This window comes from Gadus chalcogrammus, chromosome 11, assembly GCF_026213295.1.
Source record: "Gadus chalcogrammus isolate NIFS_2021 chromosome 11, NIFS_Gcha_1.0, whole genome shotgun sequence".
NCBI classification, from domain to species: Eukaryota; Metazoa; Chordata; class Actinopteri; order Gadiformes; family Gadidae; genus Gadus; species Gadus chalcogrammus.
This window is the reverse complement of record NC_079422.1, coordinates 14531799-14536798: the sequence shown is the minus strand read 5'-3', so window position 1 is coordinate 14536798 and position 5000 is coordinate 14531799.

The following is a 5000-nucleotide window of genomic DNA, read 5'->3' as shown; positions in this document are numbered from 1 at the left end:
CCGTCCCGTGGCCCCGATGACCTCGTTTTTAGTTGATTCCTCCTCGTCTCCTCTTCGCAGTGCTCTGCTGCTCCAAAACCCTGCGTATTCATCCCCCCCCACCCCCCGCCCACCTCATCTTCCTCCCTTCCCCTCGTCTCTCCCCCCCCCTCCCCTCCCCACTGAAATGACTCGCCTCTCCCCCCGCCCCCCCCCCCCGGCGATGCTTTGGAGCCCTGCGAAGGCGGCGGTGCGTAATGCAATTTGGTTGATTAAAAGAAAACATTAAAGCACTACCTTATTGAATTTGACAGCACGTACGGATCCGGATCTCACCGGCCACTCTGTTTTATTGGCTGGGATAAAGGGGGGATCACGTCATTCCCTCGCTCCTCGCTCCCCCCCACCTCCGTCCTCGACTGCTTCGCTACTGTCGGTCCCTCTCCCCCCAGTCCCGACCCAATGCTGGTACACCCAGCCATCCAGCCCCCCTCCTCCCTCCCTCCACGCCCACAAGACCAATCTTGGCATAGGGGACATCCAGGCAGAACCCCCTCCCCTCTACCCTTAAGACCTCTCCACCTGCCTCTTTCACCTTGGGCAAAAGACATATAAGGGAGGAATAGATGGCAAAAGGGACAGAGAGGAATCTAGATAGTAACCCCGTCAGAGCCCTTGGAAGAGGAAAAATTGATGAGCTCTGGGTAAAGACAGACGCATAATGAAAGAGGAGTTATGTTATCCATGTCAATAAACAGGCTGATAGGTCATTTATCTTGTGGTATGTGTCTGCGAGTGTGTGTGTGTGTGTGTGTGTGTGTGTGTGTGTGTGTGTGTGTGTGTGTGTGTGTGTGTGTGTGTGTGTGTGTGTGTGTGTGTGTGTGTGTGTGTGTCTTTGTATGTGTCTGTGTGTGGTTTGTCCGTCTACAAGTGTGTGTGTGTGTGTGTGTGTGTGTATCAGCATGTGCCTGTGGGGCCAACATGTGTCTGAAAGATGTGTATGTGTGTGTGTGTATGTCTGCAAGTGTGTGTGTATCTGAGTGTGTCTGTGTGCGGTGTCTGCATGTGAGGTGTGTGTGTGTGTGTGTGTGTGTGTGTGGGTGTGTGGGTGTGTGTCTGTGTGTGTGTGTGTGTGTGTGTGTGTGTGTGTGTGTGTGTATATGTGTGTGTGTGTGTGTGTGTGTGTGTGTGAGAGACGGAAGCTGAAAGTTTGGTCACCTCAGAGGCCGTCTATGGCGGATGACTCATCCGATATCTGAACGCGCTCCAAGTCTCGCAGCCGAGTCAAGACAGCGAGACGGTCCACGGGGGCCGGCGGTGAATACCAAACACCTGCTAATCGCCTCGGTCCCGGGCACGCCACCACCCCCTGCCCCGCCTCCCCGATCCATTTATCAAAGTTATGGAGGTAGGAATGCACCTCAGGTTCCTTGTGTACGCAACAACACAAAGAGAGATTCTGAATGGCAGCCCACTGCCGTCTGGATGACATCATCCATCGCTGGCCGCCGGCTGAGAAAAAAAGAAAAGAGAAACAGCACAGAGGCCGATGACGTAATTAATGTTTTAGAACTAAATGAAGTCACACGCAAGAGTTGTGGGTTTGGCTTCGGCTTTGTTGTGACTCAAGGAATTTGATCAGCCTAAGGTGCATTCAAATGGAGATCTACATACTGGTTTCAGTGTAACAGTAATTGGGAAGGAGAAAACATTACGTCAGGGTCTGTGTTTGGTGCTGGGCTACCCTGCCATGTGTCAGGGCTGAAGTTTACATGTAATCAACAAGATCAATGACAGGAAGTGGGCCCAATAAAAAAGTCTTGTCAATATAGCAGGACCATGTAGGGATTGCAGGGTACTGTTTCATATCAGGTCAACGTATGTGGAGTTTTCTTTGTGGTTAACGTTGATCACCACTGACCTCTCCTCATGTGTGTTTCATATAGGTTGTAGCTTGTGTGTGTTGCTTGTTTGGAAACTATACCTAATCAGAGCAGACATTGAAATCAGTCTACAAATGCAATCTTCTGGTCTGGTCATCTGGGTGACATCTGGAATGCAAGGCTTGTGGTTAATGTGGAACTGATACACATGTTTTATTATGGGATGTATGTTAAATGAGAAATTGTCAAGAACAATGCAAGCAAATGGCTTCACAGGTTAACCAGATATCCATGAGTCTGCATTACGCAGGCAAGCAATGACAAGCAGTTTGTAGAGAGGGAGGACTTTTCTTCAGAGGAGAGGACCACAGAGGGAAGGAAGAAAACTCCCAGAAACATGAAGATGAGGAGGCCAGGAGGTCGAGAGGAGGGCGGAGGCAAGAAGGAGGTGGGGGTCTTTGAGGAAGTTGGAGCTATGGAGGCCAGGAGGAGGTGGGAGGGAGGGGGGATGGGAGGAGGTTGGAGGTAGGTAGGCCTGGAGGAGGTGGGAGGCTTGGAGGAGCTGGGGTGGCTGGGAGGAGGTTGGAGGTAGGTAGGCCAGGAGGGGCTCGGAGGGAGGGAGGAGGTGGGATGCCGGATGGAGGTAGAATGCCGGGTGGCAGGGAGGAGGTGGGCACCAGGGAGGACGGCGGAGGCAAGAAGGAGGTGGGAGACTGGGAGGACGGGAGGAGCTGGGAGGCAAGGAGGAGTTTGGAGGACGGCAGGAGCTGGGAAGCAGAGAGGCAGGGAGGAGGTTGATGCCCGGGAGGAGGTGAGAGTTTGTGAGGAGGTGGGAGGCAGGAGGCCAGGAGGAGCTAGGAGGAGCTTGGAGAGCAGGAGGAGTTGTAAGGCTGGGAGAACAGAGGGAGGAAGGGAGGAGATGGGAAGAAAGGAAGAGGTGGGAGGAGGTGGGAGGCAGGGAGGAGGTGAAAGGAGGTCAGAGGTAGGGAGGCCGGGAGGAGGTGGGAGGCAGGTCAGAGGTAGGGAGGCCGGGAGGCAGGTCAGAGGTAGGGAGGCCGGGAGGAGGTGGGAGGCAGGGAGGAGGTAGGGAGGCAGGGAGGAGGTAGGGAGGCCAGGAGGAGGTGGGAGGCAGGGAGGAGGTAGGGAGGCCAGGAGGAGGTGGGAGGCAGGGAGGAGGTGGGAGGCAGGGAGGAGGTAGGGAGGCCAGGAGGAGGTGGGAGGCAGGGAGGCTGGCAATGGGAAGAAAGGGAGGGGGGGGGAGAGGAAAAGTGAAAAGTGAATATGAAGGTTAGAATAATGATGAGAATGTTTCACCTCTCTTATCCCCATCGGCGCGCCAGGCCATTGGGAAACCTGAGAAGTGAACAGATACGCTTGTGTGCTAGTGTTTCCCGCAAAAGAGCTCCAACCTGCAGAGTAGAAGCAAGCAGATGGCGGGGGAGGGAGTCGTGGTATTATTGCATTAAGGCAGATCAGATCTCTGGAGTCTTGATCTGTGTATGAGTTGCAGAAGACTCTCTGCACGCCATAGGTGGCCAAACAAAAACAACAACAAGAAAAACAGAAATGATAGCCGCCATAGTGGGTGGGAGTTAAGAGGCCGGGAGGTGAGAGAAACCAGAGATGGTGCCGGGACACACATGAACAAACAACAACGTTACACAGGAGGAAGGGTGAAAAGATAATATACTCTGTCTCACGCTGGGGAGATGACAAGAGGAGAAGGAGGATTGATGAATGCCCCAAACACGGATGGGTAAGGGAGGGGGGGGATATCTGTTCATGTAAAAATATGTTTTAGAATATCTCTCTCTTGACTTGGTGGTTTGAGGAGACGTTGGTCCAGATCCATTATTCAACCCTTGCCTTTCGCCAGCTCTCCAGTGGGGCTGGCACCCACCGTGCGTGAAGCCACACATGACAACAGACACACAGTGGGCCAAAACAAAAACAGAACCCCTACCTCCTCCTCCTTCACCTATTTCTCCTCCAACTTCGCCTCCTCTTCCTCCATCTCCTCCTCCTCCAATTCCCCCCATCTCCCCTCATCTCCCCCCATCTCTCCCTACTCCTCCTCACCTCCTCCTGCTTATTTCCCTCCCCCCTCCTCCTCCACCTACTCCTCGTCCTACTCAACAACCTCCTCATACCCCAACTCTGACCTCGGCCAAGATCAATATGGAGACGGAGCCAGATGTTGCACAACACCTCACTGGGGAAAGGGAATAGTCCTGCCAGTATAAAAACTAAAACGTGGCCTGTCAGTGTGATTCAACTTTTGTCAGAGAATAAGATGGTGTTATGCATGGACATATGAAGAGAGAGAGAGAGAGAATTTAATTTGAAGTGAATTGAGAGAGTGAGAGTGAGAGTGAGGGTGAGAGTGAGGGAGAGGGAGACAGAGGGAGAGGGAGACAGAGAGAGAGAGAGAGAGAGAGAGAGAGAGAGAGAGAGAGAGAGAGAGAGAGAGAGAGAGAGAGAGGAGAGAGAGACGGAGGTAGAGAGTGTGTCGCAGAGAGAGTGAGTGGTCCATGATTGCAATACCAGTTGATGAAATGGTAGGTTTAATACTGTGTTGTATCTGAACCTTAATGAGTACCTGCTGTTCCACCTAGGTCGGGGGTTGTGATCCTGAGCATCCACAAAGCCTACGTCCGGTCTGGGCAGCGTGAGAGACATGCAGAGTTCAGGCCGTGTTTCCCTCAGTGTTTAGAGGTCTAGTGCTGCCCTCTTCTGGTTGACTTTGGCCATTGAACTAAAACAACATTTAGGTAGAATTTCTATTAGCGTGTGCAAGGTTCCCAACACGAGTGCATGATTAACAGTCTCCTAACCCTAACCAACCCTGTACATCAAAAGAATAGGAAGGGAAAAAGTGTCCTAAAAGTACAGTTTTTAACTAAAAAGATCTTAACTTAAGATGTAATAGCTAGTTAACAGTTTGGTACTATTTATCTGTTAAAACAAAAAACAATACAATTGCAAATTACAGAAAAAGAAGCACTATCACAATAGATGTCTTTCAATAACTTTGGTGGTCGATAACATATACAACACATGTAAGATGTTGACTACCTGTTTAAATCTATAAAGAGCTACGGCCCAGCATGTACCTATATGCTTTATGTCACATCCTGC